This window comes from Cervus canadensis, chromosome 19, assembly GCF_019320065.1.
Source record: "Cervus canadensis isolate Bull #8, Minnesota chromosome 19, ASM1932006v1, whole genome shotgun sequence".
Lineage (NCBI taxonomy): Eukaryota > Metazoa > Chordata > Mammalia > Artiodactyla > Cervidae > Cervus > Cervus canadensis.
Window position 1 is genome coordinate 26,127,405 of NC_057404.1, and position 26,774 is coordinate 26,154,178.

The window sequence follows — 26,774 nt, forward strand, 5'->3', positions numbered from 1 at the left end:
AGAAAATACGTATTGGTTAACCATTGTTCACTCATGAACCATAGTGCTATTGGCTATGATATCAGTATTAACAAATCAACAGTATATAGTAAATGAGTTGGCTTTAAAAAAAGGTGGAAAACAATTTATGTATTGACTGGTTGACAAAAATTTTGTGACCAGAGGGGCTCAGGAACCTAATTCTGTATTTCCCCTAGGAACAATGGCTCTGAATTTGCTAATTCAGTGAATTTTAAAACATGAATATTGTGACTGACAACTGATTGTACTTCAATAAAGCATTTTGCTTTTTAAACAAACTTTATAATCTGTAACTTCCTAATTTACTATGCTTTACTATTATATATATATGTATGTGTGTGTGTGTGTATGTTCTTCAGGTTATTCATGTCTACTCTATCATTACAGAGAAAACAGAATATAATATGGTACCTTCTTTGCATCTTTGCCTCTTTTCATGCAGTCACAACAAAATAGGTTGTGGCATGAAAGAAGCCTAGATGAGATCATTTTAAGATGTAGGACAGACTAAACAGGAAACTTACAAAAGAAATACCTAGTATGATTCATTCTTGAGACTTGGAGTAGGGAGCAAGGTGGAGGAAAGTCTCAGATACCTAAAACTCACGGTTGGATCAGGAAATAGTGCATTTGAATATAATTCATTCTAAGCACTACTGTAAAACTGTGAAGGATAAGAGGAAGGGTAGAGAGGTTTTAATGGAGACCAACTTGCAAGGCTGGAGTAGGTCTTTTCCTTTGTGCCCCTAGAAGATTTCATGTCCTTCTCTAGCGGCTACAGTGTTACCTATAGATAGATCTCTGTTGATGTCTCAGCCACTAGACAAACAAAGAAATCCTTGTATAAAAGACCCAGATCATTCATCTTGTGCCATCAGTTCCAATTGGGGCATTATAATGTAGTAAGTGCCAATAAATATATTTTTTAATATATATGAAGAAAATAATGATGGGGCTTATTACTTTGGTGCTGTGACATCTAAGCAAATGGTGATACAGGCATAGTCTTACAGACAAGGAGATGAGCAATTCTTAGCAGGAGTTCCTAGAAACTTATGAAAAAACTGTATAAATGAATCCCTTTTCTGTATAGCTTAAACTAGTACTATCTTGTAAATCAACTGTATTTCAATAAAAATAAAATTTTAAAAACTTATGAAAATATATATGATTCCATCCATCTAGACTTAATATTAGAATATAATGTTGATAAAGCAAAGTACAAGAATATGCATTCATCCATTTCTTTATGCATTCATTCAGCAAATATGTACTGTATATCTCCTATATGTGAAGGACCTTATTAGGTAATAGATGGAAAACAGTATAGACATAAGTTTTCCTTTAAAATTTTTTTTTTAAGCCTAGAACTGATTCTGAAATCAAGCCAAAAAATTACATAAAAATTACTCAGTTAATACCTCAGATATGGAAATAACACTACCTTTATGACAGAAAGTGAAGAGGAACTAAAGATTCTCTTGATGAAGGTGAAAGAGGAGAGTGAAAAAGCTGGCTTAAAACTCAACATTCAAAACATGAAGATTATGGCATCCAGTTCCATCAGCTTATGGCAAATAGGGTAGGGAAACAATGGACAGTGACAGACTTTATTTTTTTGGGCTCCAAAATCACTGCAGATGGTGACTGTAGCCATGAAATTAAAAGATACTTGCTCTTTGGAAGAAAAGCTATGACAAACCTAGACAGCGTATTAAAAAACAAAGACATTGTTTTGCCAACAAAGGTCCCTATAATCAAAGCCATGTTTTTTTCCAGTAGTCATGTATGGATGTGAGATTTGGATCATAAGGAAGATTGAGGACCAAAGAATTGATGCTTTTGAACTATGGTGTTGAAGAGGTCTCTTGAGAGTCCCTTGGCCTGCAAAGAGATCAAATCAGTCAATACTGAAGGAATTCAATCCTGAATATTCATTGGAAGGACTGATGCTAATGCTGAAGCTCTAAAACTTTGGCCACCTGATGTGAAGAGCCGACACATTAGAAAAACCCTGATGCTGGGAAAGATTGAAGGCAGGAGAAGGGGACGACAGAGGATGAGATGGTTGGATGGCATCAGTGACTCAATGGACATGAGTTTGAGCAAGTTCTAGGAGATGGTGATGGTCAGGGAAGCCTGGTGTGCTGCAGTCCACGGGGTTGCAAAGAGTCGGACATGACTGAGCGACTGAAAACAACAATTGTTACATAGAAAAATAGTAATGCATATTCTGCCATAAATTAGGCATGAGGGAATGATTAAATATTTTGGGGGCAGTGTCTTGAGGTGATTTAGCTATATCTCCCATAGAAAGCTACTGCTTTGGGTCTTTCTTAATTTTTCCTGGCTCTTGTTCCTAAGACCTTGTTTTTCCTACATAAAAATGAATTTACTTGAAAAACACCTTGACATTTCTACTGACAGCAGGTTGAAGGATCTCCAAGTCCTATGAGTCAGGGGGACAAAAGTAACATTGATTTGTAGTTCCCTCAAAACACAGTGGAAAAGCAATTAATTCAGTATAAACAAGTAAACTTCCATGATCATTTAAGCCAAAGATTCTCAAACATTTATCTGTACATCTGTCAATGATACTCTATCCCACTTCCAGCTAAGGAACTACAACTCATTTCTAACCATCCATATGCAAATAGCACAGAAAACTGAAAAAGGATAAGGCAAGAGAGTTAAGAACTAACCCTCACTTAAAAACAAAACAAAACTGTACTTGATGAACTCCGCCACCACAATTTTCTGAGAAATCAATTGTCTTAATTACATAATACAGGCTGGTCTCTTCTGAGGAATTTAGTGGGCGTAAGAGACATTCTGAATTTGTTGCTCTGGATAGGTGCAGGGTAAACTTAGTTACTTACACATCCTGGCTGGATGAACCTGCCTTCCCCAGGCTTGTGTTTGTAGGTGTTCCTTTTGACTCAGAGGTCACGTGTAGTAGGGAGAGTGAAAAAAGCAACCTCGGATTTTGTGATTTAGGCACCATTTTGAACTGAACAGTTGAGAACAGTATAAAATGTTCAGTGCAATAATCTTTCTTTCTATTGTTTATCAAGTCCTCCCACTTTCCCTGTCATGCATTCTGGTGGTTTCTGCTACTGACACTGCTGACATTGGCAAAATTTGCCTTTGACATCCAACAGCTTTTATTTCATTTCTATATTTCTGTACACTGGAGCACCGCACTCTCATGATAATGCTAAGCACCATTGTTCCATTCTTTTTAGGCGCCAGAGTTATTTGTTACTGCTATCATGTCATCTTTTTCTTTCAAGTAAACCACAAATTCTTTTCACCAATGGCAAGATGAGCCCTTTCACAGATTTCTCTGGGTCTTTTATCTTAGTCTTCTTGTAAACATAGAGATGAACCAAATGTCAAATTCTGAATCAGTATGCTATGGTCTGAAGAGCACCAAATTGGATTTGAATCCTAGCTTTGCTTTCCAATGACCTTGAGCATGTGAAAGTCAAGCAAGGAATTACATTTAAAGAACTATCTGGTCACATAGAGACCTACCTCTAAATCTCTAAAATCCATCATTCTGTGATTATTTTAGAAGCACATGTAGCACAATTTCTAAAACATTCTCCAAAGAAGTAAATGTACTCGATATTTGTGTGTTAATATTTATTTCAAGTAAAGATAGTTAATGTCCACCTTTACTGAGGCAATGAAATGAGTCAGATCAGTACTTCAAAGCTTTATCCTTCATCCAGCTGTTAAATAACATTTCTGAGTAGCTGACCCCTCAATTTTAAAACAAAGGGATAATGACTTTCCTCTATGAATTTTGTGAGAATTAAACAAGGTAATGTATGTACAAAAGCCTAGCATGAGATATGACACATAGGTGTCAGTAAATAAATGATAGCAAGTCTTACTATTATTTACACAAAGCTTTGCTCTTTTCAAAGATCATTTATATACATTATTTTATGCTAACAGATTAGGCCCAATGCTGCCAAGAAAATTCATGTAAAAACATATCCCAGGGTCAGTGACACTGTAAAAATTCCAATCCTGAAATGAAGAGACTGTCAACTGGTTTTATCTTGTAAAAATAAACTCTTTCCATCTATGTTTCATTCATTCAAATATCTCCTTGACCCAAAAGCCTTGTAGCAAATCTGTCATATTTTATTTATGTAGTCATTAATATGGCAAATATTTATCATGTAGCAATTATGCACCTGGATCTTATTTTATCAGATGCTAGTTTCTTATATTGAAAAGGACCAGGAAAAAATTAAAAGATTGTTATTGAATAGCAATTTGACTAGAGGTGAGCTGATAAAAAAAATGGGAAGGGGCTTAAATAATTAACTCTTGAGATGAATTTATTTGTATTCATTAACTATAATAACAGTATATTACATTTGCACATTGCAGTAAGATTTACATGGTACTTTTTTCCCAAAACATGCCTTGGGCCCACCCATTTGCTCCAAACCTATTAAAGTCACCAACATTCAAGCCTTCTTTATCCCTAGCCAATACTATTAACAACAGGCCCTTAACTGGTCACCAGACTTCCCTGGTGGCTCAGTCAGTAAAGAATCCGCTCACTATGTGGGAGGCCCGGGTTCGATCCCTGGGTTGGGAAGAACCCCTGGAGGAGGGCATGGCAACCCTCTCCAGTATTCTTGCCTGGAGAATCCCCATGGACAGAGGAGGCTGGCGGGCTACAGTCCATGGGTTGCAAAGAGTCAGACATGATTGAGTGACTAAGCACAGCACACAGCTGGTCACCATGTTTTTGCTTTTGCATCCTAACATCCTTTTTCTTTTTGCAGTTAAATTATTCTTTAAAGTGAAAATCAAGTAATTTTGCTTCCTGGTTTAAAACCTTCCAATGCCTTCCCCCTATCCCTTTCTAACACCATATCCAAGACCTGCTTCTTACCCTTGCCAACCCCGCTCAAGCCCAGGCAAACTTCGGTCATTGCAGGAGCAGGCCTGTCTGGTTCATGCCTCAGGAACTTCACACTTGTTCTTCATTGTTTCTGAAACATGTTTTCCTCACATCTTCCTGAGGCTCCTTTTCATCAATGGATCTCACCCTTTTTGAGCGCTCAGGCTGAAGGTGCCCTCTCTACCCACTATAGCTATCACACTATAGGGTCACTTTTTTTCCTCAGCTCTTTATCATTACTTACAAAAATGCTGTCTATCTTACAAGGAAACCAGCCATAGAGAGATTATATGACTTAAGAAGTAAAGGGGATTATAAACAGTATCTAAGATGACTCTCAGCTATTCTCCTTGGTGTTTTATTACACTTCATGGCTGGAGAATTTGTGCATATAAAAAAACTCAGTCCCTTGTCTCAAGGAATCAGAATTTAGGTCTTAAAACAAGATATTATCTCATCAATAATAATAATTTAAGAGTTATTCTGCAAGACAACAATAATGTTGTAATGTAATAAAACTGGATATGATTGTATGCCAAAATAATCAAAGATAGTTAGTGCTCTGATTTTATATAGAGAATTTAAACAAGCATGTTACAAGAATTATGTGGTTTTTTTTTTTTCCTTTTTACAGTAAATACTACCTATTGTTTTTTTGAGTTCACGCTTCTTGACTCTGTGGTTATTTGCTCTTTCTGTTTGTTTAACTAAATGTCATATTCTAATGTTTCCTATAATTGCTATATTTCTTGTAGTTATTTTGTAAATTAAAGTTATTTCAAATCAACTCTCTCTTGACCATTTTTAAGAATGTTCCAAAACTGTTTGAAATAAATGGAGATACAATACTACTATTTCAAAATCAGCATTGTGGTCTGGGGAGCAGGGCATCCCCTAAGTGGCTATTTGGGAAAATCTTTGCTTTTAGGGGAACTCAAAGAAAATAGTTTATATGACCTGTTTATCATATTTCACTACAGTTTATAATTAAAAATTATTGTGAACATTAAATTAATTCTGAAATTTATTTAACACTTTTTCATAAATTCTGTCTGAAATCCTTTTCCTTCTTCCATCTCCTCTATGCAGACCATACCAGCAAATCACCCTCTAATGGGAATAGTCACTGTTTTAAAAACATGGTGAGAGGCCTTACATACTCAAGATGATTTGAATGAAAAAAGCCAGACAGCTTCCTCCAGAGAGAGTTGAGATATATAGATAGATAGATAAATCTAGATAGATATTTTCTTTCTTGCAGTAATTGTCCTAGTCTGCCTTTCACCATTCTTGGTTCCATCTGAGCCTACACATTGTACCCCGTAAAAAATCTTATGCTAGTTTAGCAAGATAACAAATGCAATATATCACATAGAAAGCACCAATTGTTAATATTTCCAAAGTGATATACAATTTAGGAACTTTTTTTCCCTCATGATGGGGCAGATATTAAATATTTTAGGTTTTACAGGCCATTTATCTGTCTCACCTACTCAACTATGGCACTGTAATGTGAAAATAGCCATAGATAATACAGACAAAAATATGGATGTAGCTGTATTCCACACACTCTATAATGAAATTACATCAAATATGTCATAAACTTCATAGCATTTGCTATAAAAAAAAACTTGTCTTGAAAATAGAATGATTAAACTGAAAAAAATTCAGACCATAGGAGATAGCTTTATCTCTATAAACTACCTCTATTTGCCATTTAAAATATAATTATAAATATAATTATATTTATATTTTAGTAGAGGCTTATTGGAGAAGGAAATGGCAACCCACTCCAGCGTTCTTGCCTGGAGAATCCCAGGGACGGCAGAGCCTGGTGGGCAGCCGTCTATGGTGTCACACAGAGTCAGACACGACTAAAGCGACTTAGCAGCAGCAGCAGCAGCAGCAGAGGCTTATATTTTATAATTATATATTAGTTGAGGCTTCTAAAATTTTGAACTTAAGTAAATATATACCCAAAAATACCTATCAAATATATACACTCATTCCTCTACTCCCCTCCCCTCTGGCAATCACCTGTTTGCTCTCTGTATTAATGAGTCTGTTTTGTTAAGTTTGTTCATTTACTTATTTATGTTTTAGATTTCATTGAAAAGCGAAATAGTATGGCATTTGTCTTTCTATCTAACATGTCACTTAGCATAATATCCTCTAGTTTCATCCATGTTGTTGCAAACAGCGAGACTTCATTCTTTTTAACAGCTGAGTAATATATTATTGTGTGTGTATTATATATCTGATATTTGGCTAAGTCTTTTCCATTTATTATTATTAATCATCACAACTCCCTTCTGTGGAAGATGCTAGTCTCATTTTACACATCCACTGTCACAGAGCTAGTAAGCTTTTCAGCCGTATGACTCTACAGTTGATCTCCTATTTCAGCATAGGCATACAATAACATAAAGTTATATTCTGTGTCAAATCAAATTGCATAGATATTTTTGTAATTAAAAAAACAGGAAGAGTATATTGGATGTAAACATTCAGGTCAAAATTTAAGTAAAATTAGCAAAAGATAATGGAAGAAAATATTTTAAACAGAGAAAACAGTAAATAGTGAATTAGAAAATTGAATATAATTTTCTAAATGCCAAATGTTTAGATTAAAAAAAGAAAATAGCTACAGTCTAGTAAATTTTGGAAAGCCAAAAAGAAAAAGCACAAATCTAGTATAAATTAATATGACTCTTGGAACTAAAATCTGAAACTAGCATAAAGGCAGTATATAAGATTAATATTCAAAACACAATCACTTTTCTACATATCAGCAATAAACAAATGCAATTTGAAATTTAGACCACAATACCATCTATATTAGAACCTCAAAACATAAAATATTTAAGTATAAATCAAACAAAATATAAGATGTATATGAGAAAAACTACAAAAAAATGACAAATGGAATCAAAGAACTAAATAAATGCAGATATGTTTCTTATGGATGGATAAAAAGACTCAATATTGTTACAATGTCAGTTCTTTTCAACTTGATGTATAGACTCAATGCAGTTTTAATCAAAATTCCAACAAGTTATTTTGTGAATACCAACATATGATTTTAAAGTTTATATGAAGAGACAAGATCTAGAACAGCCAACACAATATTAAAAGAGAAGAACAATGTTGGAGGACTGACACTATGGGACATCAAGACGTACTATAAAACTACAATAGCCAAGACAATCTGGTCCTGGTGAAAGAATAGACAATTAGAACAGAGTAGGGAGCCTAGAGACAGACTTGCATTAATATAGTCAACAAATCAGTGACAAAGAAGCAGTGTAGGTAGAAAGTCCTTTCAACAATGGTGCTGGAACAACTGGCCATCCAGGTGCAAACAAATTAATCTAGACACAAACCTTCCCTGGACACAAAAAATAACTCAAAATGAACCATAGACCTAAATACGAAGTGCAAAAATATCAAACTCCTAGAAGATAACATAGGAATAAATCTAGATATTTTGAGGTATATCAATGACTTTAGTTACAACATCAAGGAACAGTCCATGAAAAAAAAACGATAAATTTGACTTTATTAAGATGAAAAATTTTGCTCCATGAAGGACTTTTAAAAGATTCAGAAGGCATCACAGACAGAGAAAATATTTGCAAATATGTCCTATTTCTGATAAAAATACTATTGTCTGAAATAAACAAAGAACTTTTAAAATCAACAATAAGAAAATGAACAACTCAGTAAAAAAATGGGCAAAATACCTGAACAGAAACTTCACCAGAAAAGATAAACAGATGGCAAATAAGTACATGAATGTATGTTTAATAGCATTTGTTATTAGGGAATTGATATTCACTAATTAAACATTAAAACAACAGCAAGATACAGGAAAGTTATGACCAACCTAGACAGCATATTAAAAAGCAGAGACATTACATTGTCAACAAAGATCTGTCTAGTCCAGGTTATGGTTTATCCAGTAGTCATGTATGGATATGAGAGTTGGACTATAAAGAAAGCTGAGTGCTGAAGAATTGATGCTTTTGAACTGTGGTGTTGGAGAAGACTCTTGAGAGTCCCTTGGACTGCAAGGAGATCCAACCAGTCCATCCTAAAGGAGATCACTCCTGGGTGTTCACTGGAAGGACTGATGTTGAAGCTGAAACTCCAATACTTTGGCCACCTGATGCAAAGAACTGACTCGTTTGAAAAGACCCTGATGCTGGGAAAGATCGAGGGCAGGAGGAGAAGGGGATGACAGAAGATGAGATGGCTGGATGGCATCACCAACTCAGTGGAGATGAGATTGGGTAAACTCCGGGAGTTGGTGATGGACAGGGAGGCTTGGCATGCTGTGGTTCATGGGGTCACAAAGAGTCGGACACAACTGAGTGACTGAACTGAACTGAACCACCACAAGCCTATTAGAAAGGCCAAAATTCAGATTATCAACAGTCTACATGCTAGAAAGGATGTGAAACTCATACATTGCTGGTGAGAATGCAAAGTGGTACAGCTACTTTAGAAGACAGTCTGGCAGTTTCTTATACAATTAAACATACTCTTACCACATGATAGAGCAATCATCACATTCCTTGGCATTTTTACCCAAGGGATTTGAAAACATGTCTATATAAAAATCTCTACATGAATTTTTATAATAGCTTTATTCCTAATTGCTGGACTTGGGAAACAAGATATCCTTCTGTAAGCTAATGGGTAAACTGTGATATGTCCAGACAATGGAATATTATTTAGTACTTAAAAGAGATGAGCTATCAAGCATGAAAAGACGTGAAGGAAACATAAATGCATATCATTAAGTGACGGAAGCCAATTTGAAAAGGGTGCATATTTATGATTCCAACTCTGTGACATTCTAGGAAGAGAAAATTTGTAGAGACAGTGAAAAAGTCAGTGGTTGCAGGGGTTAGGGGAGAGGTAAAGATGAATAGGAGAATTTTTAGGGTATCAAAACTATTCTGTGGGATACTATAATGGCAATGGCATGTCAAAACCCATAGAATGTATAACACCAAAAATGAACCAGAATGTAAGCCATAGAGTTTGGATGATAATAATGTGTCGACTTAGGTCCTTTGATTGTAACAAACTGGTGAGGGTTTGTGCTTGTGGGGTCAGGGAGTAGATGGGAACTCTGTACTTAATTCTCAGTGTTGCTGTGAATCTGACACTAGTCTATATTTAAGACAGACTACCAACAGGGACCTACTGTGTGGGAGGGGAACTCTGCTCAATATTCTGTAATAATCTACATGGGAAAAGACGAAGAAGGCAATGGCACCCCACTCCAGTATTCTTGCCTGGAAAATCCCATGGACAGAGGAGCCTGGTAGGCTGCAGTCCATGGGATCACTAAGAGTCAGACATGACTGAGCGACTTCCCTTTCACTTTTCACTTTCCTGCATTGGAGAAGGAAATGGCAACCCACTCCAGTGTTCTTGCCTGGAGAATCCCAGGGACGGGGGAGCCTGGCGGGCTGCCGTCTATGGGATAGCACAGAGTCGGACATGACTGAAGTGACTTAGCAGCAGCAGCAGCAGCAAATGGAAAAAGAATTTGAAAAAGAACAGATGTATGTATATGTATCACTGAATAACTTTGAGGTATACCTGAAACTAACATAACATTGTTAATAAATAAATACATATTTTTTAAAACTACTTTAAAATAAAGTCTATTTAAAAGTTAGAAAATGAACATCATTTACATGGAAGATATTATAATTTTTATATATTCATAAAAACCATTATTTCTAAGGTAATATGTAACAAAATTTATCCGGGAAGATAAAATAGAAGACCTTAACAGAAAAATACATGGGGGTATTTTGACCAGGTTATTAACAAATTATTTTATTTTGAGATTAAAATTCAAGAGAGGTAACAGTTTTTCTTTTAACATTAAAGAACAGCCAATTTCTATAAGATAGTCACCATATAAAAAAAGGAATAAAATCACATCTAAATAATAAAAGTGGCCATCTACAGGTGGGAGCTTAAGAAATTACTTTCTTCTTTCTAGGAGTTCAGAGTTTTATTAAATGTGTATGCAATAAGTGTTAGTTGTTCAGTCATGTCCGACTTTTGTGACTCCATGGACTGTAGGCCACCAGGCTCTTCTGTCCACGGAATTCTCCAGGCAAAAACACTGGAGAATATTACATAAATGCATAATTATGAATGTACATAATTATGCATTTATGTGAAATAATGTAGTTTTTTAAAATTAAAATGTATAAATAGGAATATTTCATTTACAGCCTAGAGCTTAAAGATAAAAATCAAATTAAAAAATAGGGCATAAATCTCTGTTACAAAGAAATAGTTTAATGAGAATTGGATATTAGCCCAAAAGGAAGTAGAGAACTAAAATAAGCATCCAAATAATCTACTCTGAAGGATAATGCACATGTGGTGGAAATATTCATGTAAAATTTTGTATATTATCAGTAGCATCCACTTTTTTCATGAATAGACTCTGATCTATAAGTGTATGAGCCATGTATCCCTCAGAACTATATCTCCAATAACAAAGTAAGGTGGGGTAATTTTTTCTTGTTTTGTTCTTCAGCATATCCCTAGGGCCTATAATAGCACTTAGCATATTGTAGGCAAAAGATAAAATCTTTCTTGAATGAATTATTAGTCACTTAGTAAAAAAAAAAAAAAAATGCACATAACACACACACATGCAAGCACACAATTTCAACAAACTTTATCAGAAACTTCATTTTTATATTCTACCCTTGGATGCTTCTGCCTGCTTCATTTATTTATTTGCTTATTTATAATAGTGTTAGTCATTATTGCTGATCACCAAATATGTGGAGCTTCCTGTCTTCCAGGGATGTGGCAGGATTGTATTTCCCAGGCCTCCTTGTAGCTAGGTGGGGCCATTTGCGCCCAATGAGCTGTGAACAGAGATGCTAAGTGCTAGAGAATTTCACTGTTAACTCAAAATACTTTAGTGCTCTTTTATCTATCTGCATGCTAACCTGTAATGCTCAAGATGATACTGTTTTGTCCTTCTGAATCCGAGAGTCAGAAGTCATGGACGGTGCTCTGAGGTGACTTGCAATGGTCTCTTGAATGAGTTAAAAACTAAACCTTTGATGTAGGTCATCAAAATCTTGAGACTGTTGCTACAGAATATCCTGGCCCATCCCAATAGATATATTCATCTTTAGAAAACTGTTTTAATCACCTTAGGGATTTCAGTATCTGGTGTAATATATTCTCATTTGTTTCATTATTTTCATAAATATTATCCCATGTTTATTTCCAATAAAATCTAATTGTGTTTTAACTGAGATTGCACTGAGTTTTGAGATGAATTTTGTGTGAATTTAAAATGTTTACGACAATGAGTCTCCCAATACAAAAATGTTCAATTACTTAAAATTTCATTTATGCTCCTCAATAGAATTTTTAAAATTTTATCTTTATATGAATCATGCATATTTTTAAGTCTATTCCTAGGAAGTTTATCTTTTTTAATTTAATGTGGAAATTGTTCTTCTATTATGATTCTTATCTATTATTTTTACATAGAAAAGATATTAATGTTTTATTAGTAGTGAAAGTTGCTCAGTCATGTCCGACTCTTTGTGACTCCATGGACTATACAGTCCATGGAATTCTCCAGGCCAGAATACTGGAGTGGGTAGCCTTTCCCTTCTCCAGGGGATCTTCCCAACCCAGGGATCAAACCCAGGTCTCCCGCATTGCAGGTGGATTCTTTACCAGCTGAGCCACAAGGGAAGCCCAAGAATACTAGAGTGGGTAGCCTATCCCTTCTCCAGTGGATCTTCCAAACCCAAGAATTGAACTGGGGTCTCCTGCATTAGCTATCAGGGAAGCCCAAGTAATGCTTTATATGTTAATTATTAAATTGCTTAAATAAATTTCCTTCATTTTTCTAGTATTTCCTGTACTTCTGTTCATTGTCATTTTTTATAACATTTAAAAATATAAAAGATAGTAATTTTGCCTCCTCCTTTGGCATATTTATACCAGTATCATTTAAAAAATTATGTTAAAGAGGAAATATTTATACAACAAAATAGAGAACAAGATCCCATAAAATAGAAATTGTAAATCATACAGCACTAACTGTAAGTGGTATAAATAGCTTGGAAATTAAAATGAAGTATTACCACAACTTAAAAGGTCATTATGTTAGGAAAAAGTAATTTTCCATAAGAATTACTCCAAGCTACATAATTGCAAAAGTATTTTACTGCTACAAAACAACAGTGAAATGGGGTATTAAAACCTGTACATTTCACTAGTTTTGATGTTGGCCACAGTCAGAAATATGTTTCCCTACTTATGTATGCAAACTGTAGAACACCCAACAGAAAGCTTCTACATGGTTTCTTCAAGTTGCTGTATTTATGATTTGTTGCAATTAATATTTAGGCCTGCTTCTTAAGCCCAAACGTTGCAGAAATTTAGGCAAATTTCTCCCTACAAACCATCAGGGCCACAGCAATCCCTGCTTTACTTCCTTTGGTCTGTATTCTCTCCCTTCTTCCTGTTGATTTCCCTGACATCATACCTCTTACAGAATTATTTACACGCTAGTATCTGATTCTTGGTAGAAGTATTAAATATTTTAATATCTTCACTCCGTTCCTAGTTTGTGTGTGTGTGTTCAAAATGAGTGCTAGTGAATTTTGGATGCTTTTACTGACAAACAGACCTAAGGTTTGGGATTGAGGCATCAGCCTTTTGTGGCTGGGGAACATTCTTAAATTAAAGTACTTCATATCCCAGTATCTGCTTTTCTAGCCCACAGCTCCCTCTTTAAGGGAGTGTGGAAATGTGGAGGATGACTTTTGTTCTCATAGAGATTGGGAGCACTTACTGACTTTTATTTGGTATAGCCAGAAATGCCAAATATCTTGCAATACAAATTATTAATCGCCTCTCTAAACCAAAACCAAACCAAATAAACAAATAAAAATATATGTGAGACAGCCTATATTCTTAAAGCAACTTCCCCACCAAATAAATAACAGACTCTTGTTCAAGATATGATTCTTGATTCTCAGCCCCCTACGCTTCTTTCAGACATAGGATACTAGGGTTGTGTTTTCTGTCTCCTTTCAGTTTAAGCATAGTTATGCGGCTAATTTAGGCCACTGAAATGTGAAAGGAGTTGAGATGTGTCACCTGCAGATAGAAGCTTTAAAAAATCAGTGCACAGTTCTCCAAGTTTTCTTTCTCCAGCATCCAAGCTGATGACGCATGTGTCAAGATACTGTTCTTAAGACCGTAGTTAAGAAACTTAGTCAAGAAACTAAGTCCTTAAGAAAGCGCATGAACAGAATCCCTGCCAAGCAGCACCTACAGCATGAGCAAGAGAAAACATTGATGGCATTAACTCACTAAGGTTTTAAAGTTATTCGTTACTACATCAGACCCCAGCCTATCCTGATTGACACTAGACAATACTGGACAATAGCAAAGTACCTTTTACAGAGGCTATAGTGAAAGTGAAAGTGAAAATCACTCAGTCATGTCCGACTCTTTGTGACCCCATGGACTGGAATTCTCCAGGTCAGAATACTGGAGTGGATAGCCTTTCCCTTCTCCAGGGATCTTCCCAACCAAGGATCAAACCCAGGTCTCCTGCACTGCAGGTGGATTCTTTACCAGCTGAGTCACGAGGGTATTATATCCAGCCAAAATTCATAGATGCAAGCCCTGACCCCCAGTGTGACAATATCTAGAGACAGGGTGTTTAGAAAGGTAATTAAGGTGAAATGATGTCATAAGGGTAGGGTACTAATCCAGTTGGGCTGGTGTTCTTGTAAGAAGACTCCTGCGATGTGAAAACAAAGAGGAAAGGCCAGGTGGGGAAAAAAAAGGAAAAAGAGGAAAAGCCCAGAAAGAGGTTTCAGGAGAAACCAAACCTGGCAACCCCTCGATCTTGGATTTTTAGTCTCTAGAATTGTGGGAAAACAGGATTCTGTTGGTGAAGCCATTCAGCCTGTGGCATTTTGTTATGGCAGCCAGTTCTACCATCTTTACAATAGACTTTTCAGTTTCTTTTAATAACAGACTCAGCTACCACAGAGAAGCCTTGCCCTGATCTTGTCCCAGACTGTCCCAGACTACCCCCTGCTTGCTTGGGACAGGTGCTTTAGAGTTTTATTTAAAGTGTAGTAAGTCCTCCCACCTGGGTTTGACTCCCAGCTCTCTGATGTGTCTGTTTGTTAATCCTAGCTCTGTCTTAAACTGACTGTGAGACCCTGGACCAAAAAAAAAAAAAAAAAAAAAAACAAAACAAAACTTAAGGTAGAGGTTTACTTATAGTGAATACATAAAAAGAATATTAATTTTCACTATCATAACCTCTAGCTTGGAATGCCCTTCTGCCATTGTTTGCTGGAATCACAAAATATCTTGAGAAGTTGGGCAGGACTGGGGTGAACCGCGTGAGAAGCTTGTATGACTGAGAGGGAGCATCTCCTTAGATATTGCACCCCAGTTGCCTTCACTTGCCTTCACTCTAGTCCTAGCCACAGTAAACCTGATAGACCTTTCAAATTTTGTGTCTCATTAATTATCAGCCTTTATAGCATGTGGAATTCCTGAGCTTAGGGTCCTACTCAGCTGTATGGACATTTTCAGAATATTAGTTCTAATACTGCCAGCAATGTGGCAACAAGATTCCCATATATTTTATACTGAAGCCCATTCATTTCATAAGGAAGCCTTACACATTTTCAGTCCCCTAAACAATAATGATAAAAAATTAAAGTTCACTCGGAAATTTACTCCAAAATCAAAGAACTTGTAAGCACACTTAGAAATGCTTTAAAAAGACACCGCATGCAGGGTTTGGTAGCGAAATGCTACTAAATACTTTATTTGAATTTTATGATAAGAAAATAAATGCCAGAGATGTGTTCCTTTTCAACTGAAGGAAATAGCTTCTATCAGCTAGAAGATCAGCTACAATAACTTCGGGGATTTATTTGGCTTTATTAGGTCTGTTGCTATTGTGATGGGCTAAGAAGTTTCTTTTGAAGAAAAGTAATTACTGTACCAGAGCCCCTAGTCAAAGAAATGCAATTGTGTTTTTAAAAAAATCACTTGCTCAGCACAATTTAGGCTCTCTGTGCCTTTCTGTAAGCTGGATCAATAGCTAGCAGATACATAGATCTCCATGATGGCTAGAACTTAAATCCTGTCACATTTTCTAGTGATACTACAATGGAAGAAAAACCACTGTGTGAAACATACTTACCAAAAGCTAAATTAGTACTTTATCACATTCACAAAGCAGTTACTACTATTTCATTGTAGTGTTCAGCAGAAAAGTGGAGGAAAGAATATTTGTTGAATACCTACTTTTGTCCAGGCACTGCAGTAGGTCATATATTTTATTTATTTGATTAGAATTATATGATTCTCACTGTTACCACATGCCTGTGGGTGGATAATGCCTGAATCATCCTCGTTATAAAACACAAAGCTAAAAGGAAAAGAAATCTGAACCATCGTAGAGCAATTACCCAGCTTAATTTAGTGAATGTTTGAAAAAAAAATGTTTGCCTCAAATGCCTATAACATATTTCTTCCAGTTATACAGTACATACAGACTGTAAAGCCTCTATCTCGATGCATGTTAAACTGTATATGGTTTGAATGAGTATCCAGCTTTCTTAAATAACCTTTTTATCTCCCTAAAGCCCCTTTGAACAATACCTCTCTGCCTGTTATGGAAAGACCTTGAAACTGAACAGATGCACTCAAAATCATGACAGTGAAATTCTTAGGCCAAAAGTGGACAGCATCTTTTACTGACGGACACGTGCAGAGTTTTATTTCTGACAATTTCTGTCCAGAAAGGCTGCTTCCTAAAGTGAGGGCCACCTGACACAATTCTTTCTAAACTTTGACAAGAAGTACAGCCACTCCCTCAGTGTTGGAAGGTTTATACTGGTTTTGAGTCGAATTTCCTTTCAACCAGCTCAGTGAAAGCCTCAAGCAAGGACCTTTATTTAAAACAATTAATGCAAAATTCAGTTTAACATAATCTGAAGAAGACTGACATCTCATAATTCTGAAATGGGAAATACAAATTAAAAGTAAAACGATACCTTCTCTAATGTCCTGCTGTGGCAGGCCTCGATTTGAAGGGGAAAAAAATCCATCTGGCCTTAATAAAGATGTCTGCTTTCCAGGTTGTGGGGGTATATTATTTCCTTCACATTTTTACAGTGAGGGCTAATTTTTAGTGCTATGGAACTAAACAATTTATTTTATTTTTAAAGAGTTAAGTCTTATTGATTCCATAAGTCTTCATTAAAGAATGAATGAATAACTGTTGAGCATCTCCTCAGAGACGGTGGGATAAGTCCTATGCCAGAGTGAAGTGAGATGTGTACGCAGGAGAGCACTTTCATCCGGCCCACAAGTTAGGCAAGACTCCCCTGAGAATAAGGACGGAGGTCAAATTTTGAAAACAGGCAGCAATGACCAGGATGAAGAATGGGAGGAAAGACTTCGCAGGCAGGATGAGAGGTGAAGGCAAATCACATTAGTGAAGCCTGATTATGATGCATCTCCAGCTAAACCCTGTGCTTTCTCAGATGTCTTGTGACCGTCTCTCATCTGCAGCCCAGCACATGTGCACTTCCATCTGGATTCCCCATCTCAGGCAAAAGTATCATGAGCACCTATTCCTACCTTCCCGGAAGCAAGAGTTAAACTCCACTCTTCCCTCTCTTTTAACTATAGTCTTAAAGGAAGCACCAAATGTCCCCTATTCCATCTGGTAAGTGTTTATTTAAGTATATGTGTCTTCATCTCCAGCAATATTTACTTAGTTAAATATCTTTCTCTTTAATCTGCACAAATGCCATAGCCAGTTTTTATTCAATGATTGTCTATCTTGTAAATTCAGCAATTGTTGGCAGTAATAATAAAGTATGCACAAAGTGTTGGGGCTATAATGATGAATATGACACTGTCACAGGCTCCAGTGGGATCATACCTAATGGAAGAGATAGAAATATATAGAGAGAATTTTAATGCAAGGTATCTTAAAGATGGGCTTCTCAGGTGATTCAGTGGTAAAGAATCTGCCTGCCAATGCAGGAGACACAGGAGACGTGGGTTCCATCCCTGGGTGGAGAAGATCCCCTGGAGGAGGAAATGACAACCCACCCCAGTGTTCTTGCCTGGAAAAGACCATGGACAGAGAAGCCTGGCAGGCTACAGTCCACAGGATCACAAACAGTCAGAGATAACTAAGTGACTGAGCACATCTTTGAGATACACACACACAAAAAAAACACCTGAGGATCAGAGAGGAAGGCTGGAAAGCCTTCTAGATAGATTAAAATCCTGTGGTGAGACTTCAGGATAAGGAGGAAAGACCACAGAGAAACTATTCCAGAGAAAACAGAATTAGCAAAAGCATGGATGTAAGATGCAATGAGCTATAATAAATGTTGCTGAAACAACATTTTGGGAGGAGGAAATGATGAGACGTCAAGGTACAGAGGAAAGCAGAGGCCAAGTCATGCAGAATCTTGTGTGCCATGTTAGAAAGAACAAAAACAGTAATAATACATTACCAAATGACTATTGTGCTCCTATATATAATTATGCACTTTTATTTCATCACAATAACTATATTTTGAAAGACATTATTTCCATTTTACAGACAAAAAAACTAAGACTTGGGTAGGGTAAGGTAGAATCTTAACTTTGAGTGCATGGGTTCTGATGTACTCAAATTCAAATTTGATCTACAACTGAATTATCTCTCTTATTTTTGCCTTTCCCAAAAACCTCTTTATTTTATTAACAAATACTTTTGTTTGTAATTTCAATTATACCAACTCACCAAGGGAGTATGTTATTCTTCTGGCTTTTGATGGTTCACCTTTGCCTTTTGCAGAAGGTTCAGATTTCTTAATGTGGCTTTCACTGTTGTCTATGTTTTCCCCTTCCTTCATCTCAACCTCTTTACATTCATCCTAAATTCTGGATATAATTGATTTCTTGAATTTCTCTGAAGTTGTCTCTATATCATGGTATGTGCTATTTCACCTTGTTCAAATGCCTACCTCTACTTTATTTCTTCCTGCATACCTGAAAAATACATATTTACCTCGAGCACCCATAAGGAAGCAAAGTTCCATGTTAATTTCTTTCACAAAGATATAGCCTCAAAAAATGAGGATTCACTTTTTTAAAAAAGACTATGAAGAGACATTGAAATATGTGATATTTAACCAAAGATCATATAAGAAATGTAACCTTCCATAAAGTCATTAAGATAACTGTATGAGGGTATATAATAGACAGATATATTTTCCTTTAACTGGTACAGTAGGGAAGGATGGTCATTGCCGCTGATGTATAGCTATCTCTGAATTTTCTATGCCTGTGCTTTATAATGTAGATACTTAGAAAAGAGCATGTATAGTCTAGCCAAAGGCACTATACAAATCAAAGCATGACCCATTCATTTCTGTTCTGTCATATGGAGATTGAAAATGGTGTACTTTCCATGTTCCACGACATTAGCCTAGCCTAACATCAGATTCAGCTGCATAATGTCTATGCCTGAAGGTGGACAAGGGAGTTGAGATATTCAAATATGTGACTGCATGGACAGTTGAAACACAGATGTAATTTATTTATGGTACCCTAACTATGTTTTGTGGATCTACAAACTTCCATTTACCTAAAATAGAGACATGACCAAGTGCCCACCATAAGTAAACTCATGATTTTGCAGAGGAGATCAAACATAATATACTAGAGTATGAATAATAATATAAAATAGCAATTCAAGAGATTTAAATTACACAGGAAAATATATTAAACAGTTCTCAATAGTTTAGGAACCATAAAAAAAGCACTAAAATCAGAAATCTGGGTTCTAGTCCCAATCCTACTATGTGGTACTACATATGATGACATGTAGCAAGTTGCTGCTGCTGCTGCTGCTAAATCACTTCAGTCGTGTCCGACTCTGTGCGACCCCATACACGGCAGCCCACCAGGCTCCCCCATCCCTGGGATTCTCCAGGCAAAAATACTGGAGTGGGTTGCCATTTCCTTCTCCAATGCATGAAAGTGAAAAGTGAAAGTGAAATCGCTCAGTCCTGTCCGACTCCTAGCGACCCCATGGACTGCAGCCTACCAGGCTTCTCCTTCCATGGGATTTTCCAGGCAAGAGTACTGGAGCGTGTTGCCATTGCCTTCTCCGAGCAAGTTATTTAAACTCTTTAAATTTTGAGTTCAGCTAAATATACCTGTTATGCCAACTTCACTAGACTTTGGAAACAATAAAATTTAAAAAGTGATTCTAAAATTACAAAATAATTCACAAAGTATGATGCAAGATAATTTTCTTTTTTTTTTCATTTTTTTTATTAGTTAGAGGCTAATTACTTTACAATATTGTAGTGGTTTTTGTCATACATTGGACATGAATCAGCCATGGATTTACATGTATTCCCCATCCCGATCCCCCCTCCCACCTCTCTCTTCACCCGATTCCTCTGGGTCTTCCTAGTGCACCAGGCCCAAGCACTTGTCTCATGCATCCAGCCTGGGCTGGTGATCTGTTCACCCTAGATAATATACATGTTTCGATGCAGTTCTCTCGAAACATCCCACCCTCTCCTTCTCCCACAGAGTCCAAAAGTCTGTTCTGTACATCTGTGTCTCTTTTTCTGTTTTGCATATAGGGTTATTGTTACCATCTTTCTAAATTCCATATATATGTGTTAGTATACTGTATTGGTCTTTATCTTTTTGGCTTACTTCACTCTGTATAATGGGCTCCAGTTTCATTCATCTCGTTAGAACTGATTCAAATGTTCTTTTTAATGGCTGAATAATATTCCATGGTGTATATGTACCACAGCTTCCTTATCCATTCATCTGCTGATGGGCATCTAGGTTGCTTCCATGTCCTGGCTATTATAAACAGTGCTGCGATGAACATTGGGGTGCACGTGTCTCTTTCAGATCTGGTTTCCTCGGTGTGTATGCCCAGAAGTGGGATTGCTGGGTCATATGGCAGATCTAATTCCAGTTTTTTAAGGAATCTCCACACTGTTCTCCATAGCGGCTGTACTAGTTTGCATTCCCACCAATAGTGTAAGAGGGTTCCCTTTTCTCCACACCCTCTCCAGCATTTATTGCTTGTAGACTTTTGGATAGCAGCCATCCTGACTGGCGTGTAATGGTACCTCATTGTGGTTTTGATTTGCATTTCTCTGATAATGAGTGATGTTGAGCTGGTTATACTACCTAACGCAATCTATAGATTTAATGCAATCCCTATCAAGCTACCAACGGTATTTTTCACAGAACTAGAACAAATAATTTCACAGTTTGTATGGAAATACAAAAAAACTTGAATAGCCAAAGAAATCTTGAGAAAGAAGAATGGAACTGGAGGAATCAACCTGCCTGACTTCAGACTCGACTACAAAGCCACAGTCATCAAGACAGTATGGTACTGGCACAAAGACAGAAACATAGATCAATGGAACAGAATAGAAAGCCCAGAGATGAATCCACGAACCTATGGACACCTTATCTTTGACAAAGGAGGCAAGAATATACAATGGAAAAAAGACAACCTCTTCCATTTGCTTTTAAGTTGGGTTCTTCTTTGACTACACTTATTACTCAAATCAATATGATTGGCTATTTTTATACAATAATGATCTCTTGAGCAACTACTATATGCCAATCACTGTACAGTGCAAAAGATCCAACCATGGACATGTCATATGAGGACCATAGTGAGTATTCAAGAAATGTTAATTATATACATATACATTTAAATTGAATTCTATATTTAATGGGAACATATAAAGAGGCTATTGAAAGTGAAAATGACTTGCATGATTTAGAAACTCTTCAGATAGAGTGAAAGAAAAATTTTGATTGCTGTGACAAAGGTTTGCAATACAAAATACAGCAGAACTGATAAAAAAAAATTTATACTAAATTAATTGTAAACTTTAGTAGCCAATAGGTAAGGTACAGGAGTGACAGCTCACACCAGGAATAAGATATATATATATCAGACAAAACTTTGACAATTTTTCAGTCTCATAAATATGTGTATGTACCTATATATATGCACATATATATACACATATACCACATATAGTACAAACATATATGCAAATGAAATGAATGAATAATTGAAAAATTATAAAATGAAAATACTTAATATCTGAAATTATGAGGTAAAATAATATATTTTTAAACATATAATCTCTCTGGAGAGAAATTTTAAAATGTCTTGCTATATTGGAGTGAGGTCACTATATGACCTGATAATACTACTGTATTTGTATTTCTTCATGGTACTATTTCTACACACTTGGCAGCTTAAAACAGCTCATATTTTTTTTTTCCAGTGGGTTTTGTCATACATTGACATGAATCAGCAATAGATTTACACCTATTCCCCATCCCGATCCCCCCTCCCACCTCCCTCTCCACCCGATTCCTCTGGGTCTTCCCAGTGCACCAGGCCCGAGCACTTGTCTCATGCATCCCACCTGGGCTGGTGACCTGTTTCACCATAGATAATATACATGCTGTTCTTTCGCAACATCCCACCCTCACCTTCTCCCACAGAGTTCAAAAGTAAAACAGCTCATATTTATGGTATCACAATTTCTGTGGGTGAGGAGTCTGGCCATCTATTTATTGGGTCTTTCTTCAGGTCTCACAAGACTGCAATCAAGGTGTCAATCAGGACTGGGATTTCATCTGATGTTAAGTTGGGAAATGATACACTTCTAAGCTCACTTGAGTTGCTGGGATATCAGTTGCTTACTGTTGTGATACTGAGGCTGTCAGTTTCTTGCTATTGGCTGGAAGCTGCCTCCACCTCTTAGAGGTCATCCACTATTCCTTGCCACATGAGGCTCCCCAACATAGCTGATTACTTCCTCAGAGCCATCAAGGGAGAGCCTCTAATGAGATAATCACTACAGTCTTATGTAATATTATCATACACACATAATCACACACATTCTATTTGTTCAGAAGCAAATGACAAGCCACCACCACACTTAAAGGAAGGGCATTACACAAGGCTATGAATAACAGAATGTAAAGATCATGGGGATCTTTTTAACATTAAATCTGCCATAACCACATTACAGAATGTATTCTAAGGAAATAATTCAACAAAAAAAGAAAGATTTAGATGGTATTGTTAATTGGTACACTGGGTATTATTTCTGGTAATTGGGAGCAGTTTCAATTCAAATATAGGCAAAAGCAAAAAGAGAAGAGAGTATAGATGACTAGACTCTTGTAAATTAATGTAATTGTACATTATTTACATTAGTCATGAAAATTAAGAAGTTATACACATATAATTGGAAAAATAAATAAGAAAAAGAAGACAGAATAATGAATATGCGAATCTTAGCAACTAGACAAAAATTTATCTGAATAAATATTTAGAGTAAAATAGGTTAAAATATTTGTCAATATTTTTGGTAATATTTTAAAGAGTTTATTTATTGTCTACTATTTTTTAAAAATCAAAGAAAAATAGTTATGAAAATGTGATCATTGAAATATAGAAAGCAAAAATAAATTGCAGAAATGATTTTTTAAGACTATAGTGTGATTTTTTTAAAGGATTGCTAATTTGATAAAATTCTACTTAAGAAAAAAGGCAAAAACAAAAATACATATTAATAAGGAATAAAAAAGATGGCATAATCACATATTCAAAAGAGTTTAAAAACACTTTAACATAAATATTGTATGCAAAACTGGGGAAACTAATTGGAATATCTGAAGAAAAATGAATGATTAGCTAGCAAATATAAATTATCAAAATTTATCCCAAAGATTGTAGAAAATTTATCAAATAATTATAAAAATGTAGTTGGATTAATGAAAGATTTTACCATTTACAATGTTATTAGCCTAGAATATTTTATAGATGAGTTCTATATAATCTTTAAATAACATGTAAAGATCATTAAAAAGAATGCTATTAAAAATTTTTATGGATCACAAAGAATTGATATACCATATGCTATTTTTATCAATTAACAAAACTTTGTATCTAAACATGTCAAGATGAAAAAAATATTCAAAAACTTTACATCAATAATTTTTGAATAACAATGCACAATTTCTAAGTTAAAAATAATAAATTTGGAAATTTGTTAACCTTTTGCTCAATTTTGCTATAAACATAACACTGTTTTAAAAAATAAAATCATGGACTATTACTCAGCCATTAAAAAGAGTTCATTTGAATCAGTTCTAATGAGATGGATGAAACTGGAGCCCATTATACAGAGTGAAGTAAGCCAGAAAGATAAAGACCAATACAGTATACTAAAGCATATACATGGAATTTAGAAAGATGGTAACAATAACCCTACATGCAAAACAGAAAAAGAGACACAGATGTACAGAACAGACTTTTGGACTCTGTGGGAGAAGGTGAGGGTGGGATGTTTCGAGAGAACAGCATTGAAACATGTATATTATCTAGGGTGAACAGATCACCAGCCCAGGCTGGATGCATGAGACAAGTGCTCGGGGCCTGGTGCACTGAGAAGACCCAGAGGAATCCGGGGGAGAAGGAGGCGGGAGGGGGGATCGGGATGGGGAACACATGTAAATCCATGGCTGATTCATGTCAATGTATGACAAAAACCACTACAATATTGTAAAGTAATTAGCCTCCAACTAATAAAAATAAATGGAAAAAAATTTTTTTAAATAAAAAAATAAAATCTATTAAAAAGCTAAAACAAAAATTAGATAATAGGCATATGACTTTAGAAATTCAGTGAAAGGGATGAGGCAATGTATAGGCTAAAGCTAACTGTAAAATAAATATCTAAATATAAAAAATTAGAAATTGAAGAATTAGTATACTGTCTTATTTTAAAACTTAATATGTTGAAGTTCGTATGAAAGAATAAATATTTAACATAACAAACAAAACAAAAAGCAATATGAAGAGAACTTTGCCTAAGTAGATACCAAAACTTACAATAAACTCATAATAATAAAAATAGGATGGCAACTGCATAGGTATCAACAAAGTGGTCAGAATAACGAGTTCAAAATAGACTCACTTGGAAGCGTGACTGAATGTATAACAAATTAGAATTCAATAAGGTAGCAAAATGGGAGTTTATTTCATAGCCAGAACAAGGAGTTTGCCATCTATAAGAAAACAAAGAACCTGACACATAAAAAGTAAATCCTTTATAGAACAATTCAATGTAAGATTATCAAATAGAAAATAATTATGTTATATAAGTACTACCGCATAATTGCACTCATCTCACACGCCAGTAAAGTAATGCTCAACATCTCCAAGCCAGGCTTCAGCAATACCTGAACCATGAATTTCCAGATGTTCAAGCTGGTTTTAAAAAAGGCAGAGGAACCAGAGATCAAATTGCCAACATCCTCTGGATCATCGAAAAAGCAAGAGAGTTCCAGAAAAACATCTATTTCTGCTTAATTGACTATGTCAAAGCCTGTGACTGTGTGGATCACAATAAACTGTGGAAAATTCTGAAAGAGATGGGAATACCAGACCACCTGATCTGCCTCTTGAGAAACCTATATGCAGGTCAGGAAGCAACAGTTAGAACTGGACATGGAACAACAGACTGGCTCCAAATAGGAAAAGCAGTTCATCAAGGCTGTATATTGTCACCCTGCTTATTTAACTTATATGCAGAGTGCATCATGAGACATGCTGGGCTGGATGAAGCACAAGCTGGAATCAAGATTGCCGGGAGAAATATCAATAACCTCAGATATGCAGATGACACCACCCTTATGGCAGAAAGTGAAGAGGAACTAAAAAGCCTCTTGATGAAAGTTAAAGAGGAGAGTGAAAAAATTTGGCTTAAAGCTCAATATTCAGAAAACTAAGATCATGGCATCTGGTCCCATCACTTCATGGGAAATAGATGGGGAGACAGTGGAAGTAGTATCAGACTTTATTTTGGGGGGGCTCCAAAATCACTGCAGATGGTGACTGCAGCCGTGAAATTAAAAGACGCTTATTCCTTGGAAGGAAAGTTATGACCAACCTAGACAGCATATTAAAAAGCAGAGACATTACTTTGCCAACAAAGGTCTGTCTAGTCAAGGCTATGGTTTTGCCAGTGGTCATGTATGGATGTGAGAGTTGGACTGTGAAGAAAGCTGAGCACTGAAAAATTGATGCTTTTGAACTGTGGTGTTGAAGAAGACTCTTGAGACTCCCTTGGACTGCAAGGACATCCAACCAGTCCGTCCCAAAGGAGATCAGTCCTGGGTGTTCACTGGAAGGACTGATGCTGAAGCTGAAACTCCAGTACTTTGGCCACCTCATGCGAAGAGCTGACTCACTGGAAAAGATCCTGATGCTGGGAGGGATTGGGGGCAGGAGGAGAAGGGGACGACAGAGGATGAGATGGCTGGATGGCATCACCGACTCGATGGACATGAGTTTGAGTAAACTCTGGGTGTTGGTGATGGACAGGGAGGCCTGGTGTGCTACAATTCATGGGGTCGCAAAGAGTCGGACAGGACTGAGCGACTGAACTGAACTGAAACTGAACTGAATTACATGTAAATAAAAAATAAAAAAATAATGATGGTCATACATAATCTATAGCTTTGCACATATATTTAAAGTTCTTTTTAAAATAAAACAACACATTAGAAAAATCTAGGAGCTCTCATACAGTATTTTTGGGAAAACAGACCCGCAAAGTGAGAGGAAATCCAGATGTCATAAAGGAAAATGGACATA